Source organism: Lasioglossum baleicum, chromosome 12, assembly GCF_051020765.1.
Source record: "Lasioglossum baleicum chromosome 12, iyLasBale1, whole genome shotgun sequence".
In the NCBI taxonomy this organism is placed as follows: Eukaryota; Metazoa; Arthropoda; class Insecta; order Hymenoptera; family Halictidae; genus Lasioglossum; species Lasioglossum baleicum.
In genome coordinates, this window is record NC_134940.1 from 12,170,679 (window position 1) to 12,190,785 (window position 20,107).

A 20,107-nucleotide genomic window follows, 5' to 3' on the forward strand; every position below is an offset into this window, starting at 1 on the left:
CGCTCCTCCGACGATTCCGCGTAACGCACCGTCGCGATCCCGACGATTTCCGGCGCCGTTGGCGTTTCCGGCGAGCGCAAGGCCTCCGACGGACTCCAGAACCGTATTTTCCGAGTCTTACGACGCGATAACTTCCGGCCCGTGGACTACTTCGCGGCTGCCAGGTGCAAATCGCCCGAAAGGAAGGGAAGCTGCTTTTTCCCGAGATGTTTCGATGCTGCTATCGATGGGTCTTGCTTTCAAGTGCAGCCGGATAAGGTGTTCAAATGTGCCCCGAAACCAAACTGATCTTCCATCATACCATTCGATAGAACTCCCAAAGAAAACCCTCTGCGGCAAGTTTCAAGTCGGTACGCGTATCACAAGGGTAGTTGCACAGGGTGAGCACGGTTTTAACGAATTAATTCTTCTGTTCTGCTTGAGGAAAAATTAGAAACAAAATTTAGGAAGATTCTACGTAATGGCTAAACCGACTGTGGATTTTTTCCAAATTTTTAACTGCAAACTGTGAAATTGGGTCGTGTAATGATTATTGATGTGTACTTCTTCAAGATTTTTCTCCAAAAATTCGGAAAAAATGCATATTTCTCATAGAAGTTTTAGAGGTAGTATTTTCAGATCTCGTTTTTACAATTATTTGAAATACTGAGCCAGAATAACACGTCTTGATAAACTGTCAAAATGTGCACGACGTGTGCACAGGAAATTACCGTGCAACGTCCGTCGATTCTCGCTGCACGATTGACTTTCTCGACGTTCTCATCGATGAATAATGATATTTATTCTTTCGCTGATGTCGACAGCCATTCCGGGCTCTTTCTCCGTTAAACGAAACATTTTTCCGTGCATCGTCGCACTTCGATCACGGTCGATTAATTTCTTCGATTGGACACGTTCCGGCTAAAGTACTCGATCGACTAAAAGTAAATTATACGTTCGAGACTGTAGCTGCAGAATTTCGCTGGAATTCGTGTGTGTGTGTGTGGTCCTCGAAATTAATTTAAATTATTTAAGTGGAATCGCGAATGTTTCAATTTGTTGCGATGCGTATCGAGGCGTGGTTAACTGCAAACAACGATAACAAAAGACTGGAAAAATTAAAGGATGATATTTGCAAAAACATCTGATAGAACCAATTCGTTTCAAAATGGCGTGTAGTTCAAGTAAAACATGCGAGTGAACGTTAAAAAAAAAAGACAATCTCTCGACAAGCACTTAATTTTCATCGTTGAACAAACAAACAAATTCCGGAAAGGTGGGTCCACTAGTTAATTCGTACGGCCGATGAACATCGAAATCCCGGATCTCGTGCACCAAAATGGCAGCCGCGTCGTTTCCGTTCCGGCTGGTTCGAATGCATATCGGTGCTAACAAACGCGTGCGTAAGGGGGGTAAAGTAGGCGTAAACGCGCGGTAAACGGGCAGAACGACGAAAAGGGGTTGGAAAGTCGAGCTCCCTCTCTTTATCTTCGCCGTCGAGCAGCCAGATATTTTTTTGCCCGTCGAGCCACGGTTTCATTCGATTTAACTCGACGTGACCGAGTCGACCGCTATTTAGGACGATTTCACTCTTACTCTTTTCTGAAAAGCCGCGACAGCGAACGTACAGAGGGACGAAAGGAAGACGAACGATGAAGTAGGAGAGAAAGAAGAGGAAAAAATAGGAGAGGCGGCGGAAGAGAAGGCACACGCGCGCCGTCACCGTCAAAACGGCTGCGAAATTCTATGCTCTCCTTCGCGGGCTCGTTAAATTTCCCGACTCGTACTCGTTAAGCGGACTTAATTTCACGGAACTCTAACAACCGTGGCTCCGGCAGCCGGCTTTAAATTCGAGGACCCTCCGACTTTTTCCCCCTCTCTCCCTCTCACCCTCTTTTCCTAAGATCGCCAGCCAACGCACTCCCCTTTCACCACCATTGTCTCGCTCTGTCGCGAATTATCCCGCGAACAGAACCTCTCGCGAATTTATGGAGCAGGATGGACCATCACCAAACCCTCTTCAACGTCCCGTTCCGTTGGGTCAGTTGGGAAACTCCGCGGTTGACGGATTTCGTCGGCTCTACGCGCGAACTCTATGCGGCGCTGTGGATGTCTGGACTTTTGCGTTGTTAATTTCTTTTTGTATTCAGTTGTCTGTCTGCAGAAGTTCTCCCCAGCCGATTCCTGACAATTTTCTTGTTACAATGAGGCCCAACATGGCATAATTTGCATTACATTTGCTTACTTAATTAATGATTTAGTGGAACCTCGTTGTGTTTGTGTTACATTATCACTGCAAGTTACAAATCGGTAACGAGTTTCTAATTGAAAGAATTCCGATCATGTTCAACTGATCAGTTCGGATAATAGAGGTGCTATTCTATCGTTATTAAACGGGCAACTACAATGCAAATTGTACAGTGGACTCATTGTAATCGGGAAATTGTTATGGATATGTCAGTGAAAGTTTTATGAAAGAAATCATCAGAAACAAAAGAGGTATTATTATTATTTTCCACGTTCGCTGTGCTAATGAAACTCGAACGGACCACTTACAGAACATTCGTTTCATCCGGTTTCCTGTCGCACTGGTGAGAGAGGAGGTTTGTTGCTAGCGAATAAAGGTACACTCGGAATCTCGAGGGGCGGGGGAGCTGACTGATTGATAACAACGGGCCTTCGTGCACAAATCGCGGGACCATTTTTTAGCAGGTCTTGTCAGGCCATTATTTCCCGAAAAGCCGGTCTCTTTCGCTGTTGGAGCAAAAAAAGAAGAGAAGCGGGCGCGCTTGCGATCCCCTTAGCCCCGCGAGATAGACGTTCAAATGGAACGTGCATATCGAAAATTTGTCACGTCGCGAGAGGGCCGCGTTACGAAATCCCACAAAGTAAATGGAGGTTTTATGCAAAACGCTCTTTCAGTCTCCGGCGACCGTCACCCCTCGCAGCTCCTTCGAGCAGCACGCTCTTTGTTAGCCGCTCACCCTCGGCCCATTTCTGTCGCGCGTGTCCAACGTGCGCGACATTCGGAACAATTTGTCCAGAATATTTCTACCCAACCGGTCCCACCGATTTCATATGGAAACGATAAACGCACCAAATGACTCTACGAGAACATCTGAATTAAAGAAAATTGGCCCAAAAGACTACGCTGAGGAGCTTCAAACGCAATTATTTTCGAAACTATACCTCGCACAACAAAATCTTTTCCTACATTTTCGATGCAGTTTTGTCCACAGAGTCGAATGCTACCTCGATCGACTACCTCTCATTCTTAATCACGTCAGAATCAATCGAAAACGGAGCGAAAGCCGCAATTAGCAGCTTACTATCAGCTCACCTCGACCCTTTAATCTCCCGCTACATTTTCGAACGAGTTTTGTCCACAGAATCGAACGCCACCTCGATCGACCACCTCTCATTCTTAATCACGTCAGAATCAATCGAAAACGGAGCGAAAGTCGCAATTAGCAGCTTAATATGAGCTCACCTCGACCCTTCAATCTCAATCATCTCCAAAACCGTACCTCGGACAATAAAACCTTCCGGTACATTTTCGAACGAGTTTTGTCCACAGAATCGAACGTCACCTGTCCCAACCCTCTCCCACACCCCGCCGCTCCGGAATCAAAGGAAAACGTTGGAAAAAGCTGAAAATGTCAAAAAATCGGCTCGAAAACGCGGAACGAAATTTGTCTCTCTCGCCGGATCCATGTCGAGTTTTCCAGCGTGTAACCTGTTCGAGGCTGCTGTCATCTCGTCGCCCGTTTCGAAACTCGATTACCTGAGAAACACGCGAGGAAAAACCGTTTCTCCGTTTTGACGCGATCGCATGAAACATGCAGGCGGAGCCGAGCGAGAGAGAGAGCCAGCCAATCAATCTTTGTAGTCGAGGGTGAATTTTCGGCAGCGTGTATGTATCTCAATCGAGAATGGCTTTCGAGGCCGGGTAGGTACAGCACATATTCCGGGGGCTGAATATTCACGCGTTCGTTCCCTCGTCGCCGATACGCTCGATGTGCTTCCTCCTCGGCCGGAACTTCCGGGCCTGTGTCTCTCCGCCGCGAAATAAAAAGCGGCTATCTTCCTGTTTTCCCGTTTAGAGTATCGACCGAGGGTTGGACAAGCCGGCAGGCCGAGCAGAGCACTCGGGATATTTACCGGGAGTCGTTTTTCCACCGGGATCCAACGACGAGATGGTTCGCACCTCTCCCTCCGGCACTCGAACGCCGATGCATCGATTTTTATGCGCCACCGATTCCCCTGTTCCGCGCGATGCAACCGGAGAAATCGCCGTTCGTGATTTTCTCCTCGGACGCGCTCGCGGACTCGTGTAATTTTCTTTATTTTTACTTGAAAAAAATCGTACATGTACTTCGAACACCGTTAAATATGTGTGCATAATCCCGATGTAAAAGGTTCAATAGTTGTCCTGAAACAAATTCTTGAAAACTCGTGAAAGATGGCCTCGAAGATGTGGGATTTCCAGAACTTGTTTCAACAAGGGTCTCGTATTAGGTGATGGGTTAGTTTTGTTACAATTAAATATTACTTTGGGCGAACGTCGTTATTTTCAGTTCACCGTTGCGGGCCATTTTTCTCCGCTACATATTTCTCCGTTTACATTATTAAATATGTTGGTATCTAATCGATAGACTGCGAGTTTTATGCATTTATGACAAAAACGGATCCGTACAATTTAAAAACAGTGGACAGTGGACATGCTAAAAACATTTCAGGTCATCAATGTATTAGTTTTAGTTTAATAGGATAATTGAAAGAGGAATACAATTTTTATTTGGATCCTATGTTCCGCTATCAATGCGAACATTTTCTATTACCACGTTTATATTAGCTTGCCGAGTTGTCGTTGTTGTATGCGTCAAATCTTGTAATCGAATTTTAAACCACTTCCCGATGAGCTGGTGACTTGAAACTTTAAACATAGCTCAGAACTGGATGTCAATGCAATATTAAAAAACAAATTGTAAAAAAAAACTGTGCATCTAGGAGAAAAACATTTTTATATTAATCCTCTCCCCACTCCGCGCGCCAGCGCTCCCTACTCCACTACGCGTTCCCACTCCGACTCATCCCCACTCCGCATCGAAGAAGCTCAGTGTGTGGTTGTGGTGTTCCGTTCATTCAGTTCCATTTCGGGCAATTTCGGACTCCATCAAGAGAAATTGTCTCTCGGAGTCATCCCCTTCATTATATCTCGTGTATTTCCATATCTTACGTTTCTATATCTTACTATTTTATAGCAGTATTCCATTTGCGTTCGATTTAAAAAAGACTAAAAAGTTGAAAATAAAAAAAGATATATAAAGAAATCTTTTTAAAAACCACGCTTATATTAAAATGCACTAAAACGGAGAAAATAAAAAAAGATATGCATATAAAAAAAATCTTTTTAAAAACCACGCTTATATTAAAATGCACTAAAAAGAAGAAAATGATCTTTTTAGACATTAGTGACTATAAATAGAGATTACGTCAATATAGTTTAGCGCTCCACGCTTTTTAGTGCATTTTAATATAAGCGTGGTTTTTAAACATTTTTTTTATATAGTTTTTTGCATAAAGATCCGCAGTCTACTAATCAATTACTACACATTTAAGTATTGTTTAATTTTCGAGTTTAATCTCTTAGCAGATTTCGCCCTTAAAAACGCGTCGAAATGGTGTTACACAATTTGCGTATGTGACCCTCGGTTTCCAAATAGATTGCATTCAAAGACTCCCAGAAGGGTGATGCAACCCACGCGTAGTCGTTGCGTGTGAACTCAATGTTCTCGTGGAGGGAAGCGTCGCAGGAGAAAATCTTGTTGGATGTTCTCGACGTGTTTTTGCGCGAGAAATCGGATGAGGCTTGTTTGATTTGTGACGGGGCCCTCCACCGGGTAGAAATTGCCAATTTAACGGAGATATCGGCCGAAGACGTCGGCCCGTCGGTCGGCTCGTCCGTTTATTTTCCCCGAGCGAATTTCCCGGCGATTTTCCAGCCGGCCTGCGTGCCGACCAGCTGTTCTTTTCCACGGGGAAGGAAACCCTTGCGAAAAGCAATCCCCAGGACTCGTACCTTCGGAAACGTTCGATCCTCCATCGCGTATGTAGGACGTGCGCACATTAGTAGTTTCCTGGGCAATCACGGGCCGGAAGTTGCCCGCAAAATTATCAGTCCGAAAACCGGATACACAGAGCACAGTCTGTCGAACGGCCTCAGGCGCCATCGACAACTTTCCGCTGTCTCCAAGACGGAAATCTCCATGCAAACCCTTTGTGAAAATGGTAACTATTAGGGGAGAGTTGCCTAATGAGTACTGGTCACCTAAATCGTATCAGCTCATTTTTTTTTTTGGTAACCAATTAATGTTTGCGACTTCTAGTGGTAAAAATATAATGCGTTTATGGAGTCAGTACTATAGGACACAACTTGTGTTACCTCGATAGATTTCGCGCCAACCTGTAGAAGCCGGAAGATTTCAAGTAAGTTTCATGTAAATTTGAATCGATTATTTTAAGACAAATTTCAATTAAATACTATAATTGATTAATACATTCTGTGTTTTCTTTGAAATATATTTAGTATCCTACCATCTTTCTACTAAGTTTATAATATCATTTATATAATCTTTTAGGTTAGATAAATAATATTTCTATCAGTTCGCTTAGTTTCCTAAATCGTACCGCAATCGAAACTCTTAAAAATCGTACCAGTACCATTTAAGAAATCACACTCACATTTACTACTGTTATGTACAAAACATACTATTGTTCAAAATGTTTTCTAAGAGTTTATTGTTTCAATTTGGTATATTTCATATTTTTTTATAAAAATTATTATGTTCATGTGTTTTTATACTTTTGTGTTTCAATATAATGAAAGAAATAAATTATTAAAAATTATACCTTCGAAACAAAATTTATTGCCAAATAAGGTAAGTACGATTTTGGAAATACAGCAGTACAATTTAGGATATAGGTGTCTTAAATCGTAGTTTTACAATGTCTTCTAAAATTACTCAAATCACTCTTTTAATTTTTATTTTGTAGAATGTTTATTTAGAAGGTTTCTGCAAAGATCAAAGTATAATTGCGAAGAACAATTTTAGTAAAAATGTGTATTGTTTATTAGATATATAAAAAATCCCTTAGCTAGGACGATTTTGGCAACTCTCCCCTAATCATTGCAGATCACTTAACCGGTTCCACAGTTTTTGTGACACTAGATATTGTGCAATAAACTGTTTTCGTTCAAGCATTGTGTTATCAAAATTTCGGAATTTCTAAGCTACTTTACTTTCGGAATTTTTCTGAAGCCGGTCTCTTTTACTGCTGAAGCTTCCCAAAATCGATTTTTTTTATTATTAGCGTCGAAAGCCCCGTTCGTTGTGAAAATTTAAAAAACAATTTTGTTAGAATAGTCAAGGAATTGTAAAAGGACTGATAATGTAACTGAGGAGCTCAGCCTGGAAATTCCGGAAAATGTTACTTTATAATTTATGAAATTTACCAAAAATTATATGTAACTACTATTTCTCGTCATCTTCTTCGTCCTATAGCTTCTACAATTCGCAACATTTTGAAAATTTTTTTTACCACAAAATGCCCGGAAACGTACGCACATTTAGTTATAAAAAGCATCGTTACACCGAACAAACAATACCGGTAAAATCAACCTCGAAAGCAACCATTGATATCAGCAATACAATGGTCCCGCGGCGCCTTCGAAGTGATTATAGCACGAACGCCTTTGTGCAAACGCGGATTTTTATTCGCAAACTTACGGAGCACGGATCCGCGAGTTGAAATTAGTTTGCTCTGTTAACAATTTCATCGGAATAAGGGAAAAGTTCGCGGAACGTTGTATAAACGTGAAAGAGGCGAACGGTTAAACCGTCTGTCGGTTTAATTTTCATTTTTCATCGGCCAAGAATTTCATTGCTGCGGCCAATTGTATGTCTGATGTTAGTTGATACCGATGTTCGGAGGGCTCCGCGAATAATTAACGACATTGGTATCCATCCCGTAATAAATAGACCACGTATCTCCATGGAAATTCGTATTTTCGTATGTTAATTTCCGCTCGCAGCTGGTGGCCATCTTGGATTTTCACAGCAATTTTAAACTCGGTAAGACTGTTGCAAATTTATCAATTGTTTCGAGTTACAACAATTCAACTATGAATCCTTATTAATTTACACACTGTGAAAGATCTAGAAAATAAGCAATTTTCTGGACAAATTGTGATATTTATATTGCGGAACGTATAAAAATTCAAAAAAAGAACAGTACCGCTGAAAATTCTCATTAATTTATGCGCTATAAAAAGATCTATAGATTCCACACACACAATTTTTGTAAAATTGTAGAACTTACGTCACACGCACAAAAATACAAAAATCAATGTTGTAATTTCCGAGAGCGCGATTTCAGAGATTTTCTTGTTTACGCAAAGCCATTTGGATGTTTCTCGAGTACACCTACACATTTTCCAGTCACAACGAGTATTGTAATCGACAAAAGGTTAATCTACATATGGAAACAAGCGGAAAATGTAGAATAAAATTTATTTGCATCCTCGTTTCCCAGGAAATCCAGTTTGAAAATGGGTTAGTTCCAAACTCGATTTTTTTCCGAGAAAGAGACCTGCAGCAGGAAAAAATGGTATTTTATTTTTGCATGAAAACCAACCCCTTTGTCGATCGCACCACACGTGCTTAACCAGAACTAATTGTAAGATGAGTGCACGTGCACTCGACAAGACGACAGAAGAAGGACAAATCAAATTTGATTCCACTGTTCTGTTTTATTATTTTTTCACGTAGAATCGTCGGCTTTTATCAATGATCGATACTGGAGGAAGTGAATTTGCTCGATTGTTGGAGAACAACGACGTGCAATAAAAATTTGCTAGTGGGAAAAACGACAGTTTCGATAGTGACATATATACTGCAGATTTTATTCGTTTATGGCAAAAATGATAAAGTGCAAAAATATTTAAAGAATTGCAAGATGCCATTGTATCATATGCAATTCGCTTTGAATGAAAAGAATTAAATATCTATTTAGCTCATATACCTTAGAATTTTAGATAATTTTTATTTAGCATAAAAATCATGTGGAAAAATCAAATATTTGTAACACAAGCGGACTAGTTTCATTTTATAAAACTATATACATAAATACTAATAACTTTTTTATAATTGTACCAAAAGACCTGATTTTTTATAATTGGTTTACGAAATGGTATGCAAATAAGATTTTCCAAAAAGTATAATTTACAAGGTTAAATGCAAAAATAAAAAAGGCATATTTATTAAAAATGGTAAAAATCGTAGTTTTACACGACTTTTGATCAGTTTCTGCTTAAACGTTTTTCCCTGCGTCAACCGATTTCGATTAAATTTTCAGTATGTGTATAACTAACATAAATCTCCAAAACATATATTTTTATTTTCATTAAGGACTCAAATAAAAAACCGTTAGAAAATGCCTTTTTTATTTTTGCATTTAACCTTGTAAATTATAATTTTTGGAAAACCTTTTTTGCATATCATTTCTTAAACCAGTGCATCTAATTGATTATAAAAAATCAGGTCCTTTGGTGCAATTCTAAAAAAGTTATTAGTTTTTAAAAGGTGTACGCGAATACTTTGTACACTTTATGTATACTTTGTATACATATAAAGATATTAAAAATATTGAATGGTTTATTATTGTCGACTTGCTGAAATTATTGAAAGAGGAAATGCATATGAATTTGATATCTGTTTCCGACAGAATTATATTCTGGTAGTTATTTTTGAGAAGATTGATGATTCTGAAAAAAGTGCCGTTTTCAATGAGACAGAAACTGTGGCCGGGTCTCCGCGCTCGGTAACCGTGAATTTGCGCAAACTTCCGCAGTCTGGTCGCGAAACAATGTTCGGAGAGCGATGAAATCCAGTTATATAGAGGACTAACGAGAAAGTCAATATTTACTTCAAGTAGTAACGGCCGGCAATGGTCGGACAAGGATTTTCGAAGTCCATTTCCTCGGAAATTCCACTTGATTCCGCGGCCACGCCCCGTATCAACCACTACATCGATCTCTCTGATAATCCGAGGATATTACTGTAGCAATCATGTGCTTTTCAGCGGCGCTATACTACGGCGAAACGCACTCTCGCGGTTCGCCGGAGGATCCTATACAACGGATCGGCCGAAACTTCTAACCGGAGATCCAAAGAATTATGCGATGTAGATTCTGCTTAAACAGTGAATCGTGGAGCTTTTTTGTGTCAGCAGTCGAAATGCAAAATTTAATTTTTTATGTTTTAATAATTTGACTGCCAAGTAGTTCGTTATAATTTCTTACAAAACAGTCGCACGGCAATAAGCTTGCACATTTTGTAACACATCGTTGACTTTTCTCCAAGATGTTTTTGCACGATGGAGTGGAAGGAAAATTGGAAACATGCACTTCCGAAATTTTCCTGGCACTGCATCGTGCGAAAGAATCTTGGGAGAGAAGTCAACGCTGTGTTATGAAAGTAGAGGCTGTCCTTTGCCAGATTTTGTCCGGAATTTTGTCGGAAGATTTTAATGCGACGGGTCGCGTTCTAAGGAGGGTTAATTTCATTTCCTTCTGCAGGAGAACGCGAGTCCGAATAAATCCGACAACAGGGACGGAGATTTTCTCTCGGCGAAAGTTTCTCGGGTGAAAGGTGGTCGGGAAGCGTTCGCGAGGTCAATAACTGATCGATTCTCTCGGTTTTTCGGCTCGGCCGGTCTCGGCCCTGCTGTGCGAAAACTTCGAACAATGTTTCGCGAGGAAAACGCCGGCTGAGAACGGTTTTGTTTGGAAGCTCCGCTTTCGGAGCTTCAAGGAGAACACCTGTTAACTTGCTCGAGTGGCTCGCCATCGCTTTTTATTTCCCCGAGCATTCATTCGGCCGCGATCCTTCTCGCCGCGCTCGCTCGCCCCGATAGTGATTCTATTCGTTCATCTTTGCAACGAGAGGAAAACCTCCGCCGGAAATCGCCGATCCATCTCGAGCGGAAATCCAAACAGCCATTGTACCACCCCCCGAGAGGAATTTGTAAAACCCACAAACGCGCACCGACGAAGAATAAACTCGCATAAATTTCGCTGTTCCGACCGCGATGTACCGCTTTCCGCCGATTTTATCCTGCATTTAAAACCCGCTGTCAACGTTCGCGAACCTCCATTTTTTTCCCAACGAAATTGGGACGCGGGTTTGGCGAGACATTTTCCGGGAGCCCGTGCGTAGAGCTGGCCTAGCCATTTTCATTTATTTATTAACTTCCCGATTTTATAGGGAAGTTATTGTAATGACCCCGAAAATCGAAAATCGATTTTTTAGCAGATCTTCACGTTTCATGGTCATTGCAGTCATTCTAGACTATTTTAAGCAAAATGTTCGTATGTGTGTGTGTGTGTGTGTGTGTGTGTGCGTATGTCTGTTTCTATGGTATCAAATTTTTCGTTAACGTTTTCTGAAAAAGTAACAACGCGATCAGAATGATGAATGATGCAATCGATGTGCCCCGTCGTAACTTAGAGCTGATTAGATTTTGGTCCATATTGGTCAAGTAGTTTTTTAGATTTTTAGTTTTTTTCGAACGGAGTTGATTCTACAATGCAATTTATACGAGAGAATGGAAAGTTTCCACCGAAGAAACAAACGTAATTACACAAAAAAATTTTTTTTTCATTTTTCTTAAATTAAAAAAAATTTTTTTAATTTAAAAAAAAATTTTTTTTTTGTACCTTACGCTAATGTTTCCGCTTACAATAATCGAAAATTATCCCAATGCAAGAGTGAGTTAATCATCTCTACTCCCGAGAATACATTTTCAAAGAATATCAATGAAAGTACAAAAAAAATTTATATTACAATCTTTAAAAAAACAATCAGTTTAAAACGAATTATTAACTGAGATTAAATTGAAAATTAATATAAACAATATGATAATTATTAATAACATTAATGTTGAAAACGGATTGGTTAATGGAGCACACATGCGGAATATTAAAATTTATTACTTTTCAAGAAAATACTAAAATTCCGTCTATATTGTGGTTAGATTTTCAATTGGCCAGAGTAGGAGTGAAAGTAAGAACTCGTTATCGTGATTATATGAAAAATGCAAATATTCATCAAAATTTGCCACCAATAATAAAAATATCGAATCAAGTAAATATGTCGAGTGAGGAAAAATATCAAATCACACGTAGTCAATTTCCAGTGGTTCCTGCTGAAGCGATTACGATTCATAAAAGTCAGGGACAAACATACGAGAAAAGTATGTTTGAATTTTAAAACATCAGAAAAACGAACTTTACACATGTTGTATGTAGCACTGAGCAGAGTTTCAAAATTGAGCGGTTTATATATTTTGGGACAATTTAAATTAACAGTATCGAAGAAAACCAAGGTCAATACTGCTAACCCGGATAATGAGGAGTCGTATCGTTTGCGAAAAACTATAATAATTAAGACAATTTATTTTGCAACATCAGTACGCTATAACAAGGAACCAAGCGAGCAACGAGTCTACGATGTTCGTTTAAGGCGACGCCATATAGCAAACATCTTGATAAGTAGAAAACTATTGAATTTCCCTGAAAACGTATAATCTTCTTAAAACGTACTAAAAATAATGATAATAATATACTGCAACTAACGAATCGGGAAGTTCTTTGTGTGGCTCGTGGAGAGTCACACACCAAATCAAAAAAACATTAATAGCTATAGGTACTACTAGCCATGCGTACCACTAACCCTTTCGCAAGAGCAGTCCTATCCGCGAGCTCGCGAAGCGAGCGAGCAAAAACAACCCTACTCGCGAGCGAGCGAAGCGAGCGAGCAACAATAACCCTCTAGTTTACAGTTTATTTTAACGTGGTCGCATTAGCACAAGAGGTAGTAGTTCTAAAGCCGTCGGTATAAATGGGTGTGTAGTTCTTTTGTTTAACCCTCATACGTTCCTCAGGGTGAAGATCCATCAATTTACTATTCTTACATACTGTAAAATAATTCATCTCTTTCTGTTTGTGCTGCGAGATGTACCTTTTTAAAGTGTGACGCTGTAAACGAAATATAACTTGTTGTTTAAAATGAAAATAGTATATACACATACGAGTAATAGAAAACCTATGAGGATTAATCAATAAATTGTTTTATCATTGCTGTGTTCCCTGGTAGATTTATTCGTGAACAAAATTTTCCAACAACATTCAATTTTTCTTTTCGAACTTCGAGCGCAAATGTTCAAGGTTTGTGAAGAGGCCAGGAAAATCCTGGAGAATATATTAATGATGGATCGGTGGGAGAAGCGTTTGAATAGCGCGCGCAAAAGGGTGACGTTTCGCGGGGGTGGAAAATCCTCGATTCCCTTGAAGGGCGAACGAGAAGCGTCGAGTCATTCGATAGGTATCACACAGGTGTTCGATAGCAGGTTAACGAGTCATCATTAAGAACTCTCTGACGCTTCCCGGCTATAAACGAGCGAAAACTACCCTCGTAATGGACGCGGAAGACACAATCGTTTGTAACGCTTCCGAGAAAAATGTCACTAACAAGGAACTGCACACGCGATCAGCATTAAAATACAAGGAATCGGGCAATTTTGCACTAGTAAATTTTTCAGAGAATGATACTCTCAGTAAAGGGGTTAATGTTTAGCAAGAAAAGTCGCGAGAGCTTTCAAGTTTTCGACGCGTTATCTCTAAAGAATTGTTTTCACTTTGAATGTATTCTGTGCCCCGTATTTTCTACTGAGAAGCTTGTAATTTGAAAAGAAATTTTACTACAGCGCATCCTGGTTGCCAAGATATTAAAGAAGTGTAGTTCCACCCCCCCCCCATCGAGCGCTGTTTGCACTTCTGCGCTTTCCCAACATGGACGGCTGCCGATAAAAAAGGTACGTGCAAAATATTTTCGCGAGAACCATCTCTCGTGTAAATTTCATCAAAATCGACATGTAACGCTTGTGTATTTTCCGTGGCAAGAAAAATTCCCCATCCACCCAGGATTTTAATATATAGTGTAACAATTTTAAGGGGCAAACTTTACTTTACCGGACTCAAAATTGGCAACTTTCCCCTACGAATTATGATGTATTTGGTATGTAATCCAGTAGATTTGTACCCGGCGCTGATGCAGATCAAAGTTTCGATCCTCTAGGATCAATAGTTGTTGAGCTATGGTCGCTTAAAGTTGAGCATTTTTTACAGATAAGGGCACCGCCATATTGGTTTGTAGTGACGACCGTGAGCCGCTTACCTCGCCCTCCCCTCGACCTAATCCTAACCAACTCAGTAAGCGGCGTGCGACCGTCACTACAACCCAATATGGCGACGCCCTTACCTGTCAAGAAACTGGAAATATCCTCAACTTTAAGCGACCATAACTCCTCAACTATTGATTCTTGACGTTCGAAACTTCGATCTGCATACCGCGCCAGGTACAAATCTACTAGATTACATACCAAATACAACATAATTCATAGGATAAAGGCACAAATTTTGAGTCCGGTAAAGTAAAGAGATTAGTCATTTTAAGTATAGTGCGTCTTCAGAGCCAAACAATTTCTTGCACACGTTGGAAAGTTCCATTACCACATTCCTCGAACGATACAAATTAAGTAGTGCAGACTTCTTTGAAGCCCAACAATTTTTTCACGCGTTGCAGAGTTAGCACCCTCACCACCACTAACAATGTGGTGTAGCTACAATGAGCCGTTCAAGGGCGATCTTTAACACACGCTGCACAGTTAGGATCTGGTAGCCGATCCCAAGCATAAACTTCCCGGCGTTCCTCCTACCGATCGTTGATTAAAGGGTATTACTTACTCGGTAGTGGTAGAACCTCGGCAAGTCGACCCGGTTTCTTTGAACGGACCGAGAACCGGCAAAGTGGTGTTCCTCTGTTTCTCTTCGCCACGTTTCTCCGACCTCTACCCTCTCTGGCACTCGCGCTTCACCTTTTCTCCCTTCAAGTTGCCAGCGGATTCAACTTTCCACGATATGGTCCAGTACCTTCCTCTATCTCCCTCTTGCTTTCCCAACCCCTTTTTCTCTCGACTACTGGCTCGCCTACCCCTTTCTCTCTTTCACCTCTGCGAAAGATCCCAATCTCTGTCTTTCGGTGTTCCGATCGTTTCTTTCTCTATTTTCCACTAGTTCACTATCCCTATCTCTTTCTCCGATTTTCTCTCTACTGTGGCCTCGCTTCCTCTCTGTCTTTCTCTCTTCTCCACCGGATCGCTCCCTCTCTATTTCTGTCTTTCTATATTTTTCACGGTTTCACCCTTTATATTTCTCTGTCTTTCTCTCTACTACTGGCGCACGCTCTCTGTCACTCTGTCTCTCTCTTCTCCCACTGGTTTCTCTGTCGTTCTCTTTTCTGCACACTGGTCTGCAAGCATTTTGTGGTCGATAGTCAAAATTTCGTCAGAACTTTCTCAAAGTTGGTATAATTGAGGATTCTGACGACGCTGATAGTTAGACAGTCGATTTTAATTCAAAATGAAGATGTTCTACCTGAATTGCAACAAACTGACTCTTCTGTCTTAATATGTTTGATCAGTTGGAAACAATGGAACAGTGTTTCCAAATTTTTCGAATGTTTCTGCTGGTTGAAATTACACCTACTTTTAAAACGGCGCAATACATAGAAAAAAAAGAGAAAAACCATGCCGACAGAATCCCGATGTAGCGTTCACGAGAAATAATACTAATAACAGATAAGATTCACCGAGTGAAAACATCACAGTTGTGATGAGTGCGCTGGTTCTCGCATCTTTCTCTCTTCCCAAGCGTTCACTGTCTGTCTCACTCCTCCTTCTCTCTTCTCCACTGGTTCTCTCTCCGTCTCTCTTCGCCAACCGATTCCCTCCCCGTCTCTTTCACTCCCACCACCCTCGTTTTCGCTTTTAGCCAAGCCTGCACCCCTCTACCACCCCCGCCCGTCGAACCACCCCCGACGACCTCTTGAAAACTCGCTACACGCGCAACACTTTACCAAATGAGTTCTAATTCATGCCACGTTCCTTGCTTCGGCCCCCGCTCCTTCTCCGAGCAGTCTACCCTCTGCCGCCCCTCTCCTACCCTCTGCTACCCTTTGGTACCCCCGGCAGCTCGACTCGAAAGCTACCCTCCACTCGACTTCCCGTTTCTTCCAGCACACCTAGAAGGCGCCGCTTGTTGTTCATTTAGCGGCCGAACACCGACCGAGCGGGTCGCGTCGCGCGACTTTCACTCCTCGGGACACCAGATGATACACCCGCGCGTCAGCTGATCGCAATCAGAACCCCCGAGCTATTTACCCTCCGATTTAAATGATTTTTGGACACTTTGGAGAAATTGATATTCCAAGTAAGCTTTCCCTTCTCAGAGCATCTTCTAAAATCTTCTCGACTGTTTTGGGCCTTCTTGGACCTTCCTTCTTTGTTTTAGACTACTTTGGGCCTGGTTGGGCCTTTTTGGAACTTACTTGAATTTCTGGGAATTTTTTAGACCTCTTCGGAACTTGCTAGATTCCGTGTCTGAGCAGATAGTATAAATCAGTCTTGTACCTTCGCGTGGTTCGTCGCCTAGCACCCTAATGGTACTCCAACCCTTGTGGACTCTGAGAGAGAGGTTGATCCGTGGCGATGAAGGCCTAATGTGATTGTATTCTGATTGTTGCGTGCCGGGTTTAGAGGGTGGCAAGCTCTCCTTGTGATCTAGAGTGATTTGTGATAACTGCTTCGGGATTTGTTCGAGGATTTAGTAAAGTTACCTGATGTCTTTCGGTATCTTCTTTCTCGGATCCCAGCTGTCGCGACAAGCGACACATTGCTATACTAATTTAAGAATATTGTTATATTATTTTAGACTTTTCAGAGGATAATTAGGAAAGTATATTTACATATTTAATTGCATTCAATTTTTATTTTGCATGAAGATCCGTAGCCTATCTTATTCTCCCACTGAACAAACTAATTGTAAGATAAAATTCTCCCTTTGTGCTAACCCTCCAGTTAGCACGATCTACTCAGCAAACGAGCCTAATGTCCTCAATAATCTTGTTCTTCGGGTCGTGGATACCGTTTATAGCTAGCTCAAAGAACCAGAATGGAATTCTCCCTTTGTGCCAGGACTACAGCTTCGCCATTCAGCTGGGTCTCCTCAGCAAACTGCCCTAATGTCTTCTAGTATCTTCTTCTCCAGCCTGTAACTGTCGTTTATCTCTTCTTGAACGAACCAGGAGGAAATTCTCTCTTTGTGCCACGACTATAGATTCACCATTTAGCAGGGTCTTTCCCGCAAACTGCCCTAATGTCTAGTATCTTCTGTGTAGAATTCAGAGAAGTCGTTTTCCTTTGGCCCCCTCTGTGCTAGCCCAGCTCGATTCTCCCGGCAACCTAACTTAATGTCCTCTTAATATCCTCTCTTTCTGATTCTCAATGCTTTATTTATCGGTGATACCATGCGAGGTAAACGAACCAGAATGAAATCTTCCCTTTGTGCGAGATCTCGTCTCGATCTGCTTCTAGCTTAATGTCCTCTCACTCGGATATACCGTAGCTGTCGTTTACCGTTATCTGAACTAGAAAATCCTCTCTTTATGCTAGACCTGTAGCCTCACTTAGTTCTATCTTCTCCGCAATCTGTGTAAACCTGGAAATATGTCCTCTTCCTTTTCTTCTTCTATCCAACCACTTTTCTTGATCCCTAACTAATGTAACGTCATCTATTTTACTTGGTCGCTAACCGATCTCCGAAGATCTTACGGGAACAGAAGGAGCAGCCTCAGAAGAACATTGTTCAGACACTCGTCTCGCTATCTTCTTCCTCCAACTATCCTCAAACCAATTCTTCAGACTGCCCCAATCTTCTGGATGATCTTGTCACTAGACAGCGGATTTTACGCATTCGCGACAAAACTGAGTGGTCGAGATTTAAAACAGTAAATTCACATTAGAAGAATTTTCAAATGCTGTTCTATTATTTTCAATCTATCGAACGTGCTACGAAAGAAAATGAACGTCTATTTGGTGGAAAATCTTGATGTGTCGTAACGATCCGCTGTCTACTTATCACTGTTCACCGCCGATCCAGTAGATCCAGATCCAGTCGATCATGGTGATCCAACAGATCCTCTCGAGTCGAACCAAGTCCCATTCTCAGAGATCGTTATCTCTGAATCTGCAAGCTATCACGACGCAATTTCTCTGTCGCGTGCCGGTTCCTTAAGATGCGAGTGGCCAAGCGGAACGGAACAGAGCAGAATCGGAACAGGTGCCCGAAGATGCAGGGCCACCTTGGAGCGTCCAAGAGCGGAAATACCGAGCGCGAAAACGGCTCTAATTGGCGGTGTCTCAGCGGGCGGGCTGCGCAATGTCAACCTCTCGATCGACTGAACGCGATTCTACAATCTCTCCTCTCTACTCTCTGGCCGATCGATAGCCCGCGATTCCGTTTCGCTACCGCCTGGTTATTTCAATCCCGTGATGTCTAGCAGAAGCTAGAAAGAGAAGCGCATCGAGAATGAGAGAGAGAGAGAAGAAAGAGAGAGAGAGCGAGAGAGAGAGAGAGACATTCAAGCGACACTCGACTTCGAAATATTCTCGTCGCGGATCAGGAGCTCTTCATTTTCACAAATAACCTTCCGAGACGACGTTGGAGCACCGGTTTTAGCGCCGTTCCGCTTTGACAAACGACAGCCCAGAGCCGATGTTTTAAATAGACTTTCGCTCTCCGACGCGAAAACGCCGCCGTCGAGACGCTCGAGAGCGTCCTCGAACACGTAATTTTGCGAATCGTTTACCTTCGCCTCGCAGCTTTTCACAGCTCGCTCATTCTCCCTCTGTCCCTTCTTTCTCGACAAACTACCCTCGTCCGAGCCAAGAAGCACTGTGTTTTTCAGGAAACAGTAGGGACGCGAGGGACGGTTCGAGATCAAACAACGGGTCTTTTAAACGATCCTCGAACACACAATTTTGAGAGACCGTTCTCGTCGTCCTCCGATTTTAGTGGCATTTTTCAACTTTCCGGCTGTTATCTCTGAAAATAGCCTCCGAGCCAATAAGTACGTGTCTGGAGCTGCGGGAACCCTGAAATCGATCCAGTAGGTTCGAGATCGAACCTATTCGATTCGTGGCGGTCAACGTGTAAACCAATCTCTTCGAAGAATTAATCCCGAGTCGGGTTTTGATGACTCGGGTCGGGTCGAGACCAGGGTTGCCATATTCTACTCTCGCCAGGCCCCTTACCCTTCCGTCCCTCGCCCAGCTTGTCTGCTGAGTCGCCCCACTCTTCCCAGTAACACTGACGCGTACTGCTAACTTAGCTTGCTCCACGTGGTACGCGTCAGTGTTAGTGGGAAGAGTGGGGCGACTCAGCAGACAAGCTGGGCGAGAAACAGAAGGGTAAGGGGCCTGGCGAGAGTAGAATATGGTAACCCTGGTCGAGACTCTGGGAAAATACCGGAACCCGAAGTTCCGGGTACCCGTCCACCCCCAATTAATTATCTTTGCAATTTTCACCATTTTCCCTCTGGCTCACAAACCAGACACAAATGTCTGGCGAATTCGTGCGGCCTCGAAGTTGGTTAAAAAAGGTTCAAGATCAGCCAATAACCGGTGTCCCCGATGCCCGATCTCTGCGACCGCGCCGCCACTAAGGAACTGGTGCTGCGGTCCGTCAACGGTTTCAACCAACCTCAAAGCGGTCGCAAATGAATCGTCCTTTAAACTGAAGCGTCCCCAGGAAGCTGGGACAAGTAAGTCAGGCTGGGATCAAGCCGATTTACCAGTCTCTCTCTATCTCTCTCTCTCTCTCTCTCTCTCTGCGAGACGTTAATCCACTCGGATCGAGATCGAAAGGCTGCCAGGAGGCGGCTACCGCGTCCCTCCGGTTAACTCTATCTCTATCGTGCGAATGCGCCGACCCTCTGGCCCCGTTCTCATTATATCCGGCCGAGTCTTCGAGCCCCCTGGTCTCGCAATAATTGTCCGTGGCTGCTGTTTTTCCACCGACCAACCCCCGCCTGATATCTATTCCTATCTCTCTCCATCTCTCTCTCTCTCTCTCTCTTTCTCGTCTCCTATCTCTGTTTTTCTCTCTTTT

At 42.3% G+C, this 20,107-nt stretch overlaps 1 protein-coding gene across 10 annotated transcripts in view; it reads right to left on the reverse strand.

Moving 5' to 3' along the window:
• The window catches only part of Mglur (metabotropic Glutamate Receptor), a 59,572-nt gene that overhangs the window by 30,753 nt on the left and 8,712 nt on the right, over nt 1–20,107 (reverse strand). For 3 of the 10 annotated variants that reach the window (XM_076435965.1, XM_076435969.1, XM_076435966.1), the window contains exon 2: nt 2,536–15,410. The exons of 3 other annotated variants lie outside the window; for them this stretch is intronic. The gene's annotated coding sequence lies outside the window, so the exon portion shown is untranslated. Of the gene's footprint in view, nt 1–29; nt 1,789–2,535; nt 19,257–20,107 lie in introns of those variants that run through there. 4 more of the 10 variants (XM_076435968.1, XM_076435963.1, XM_076435962.1 and 1 more) reach the window with 4 other exon arrangements.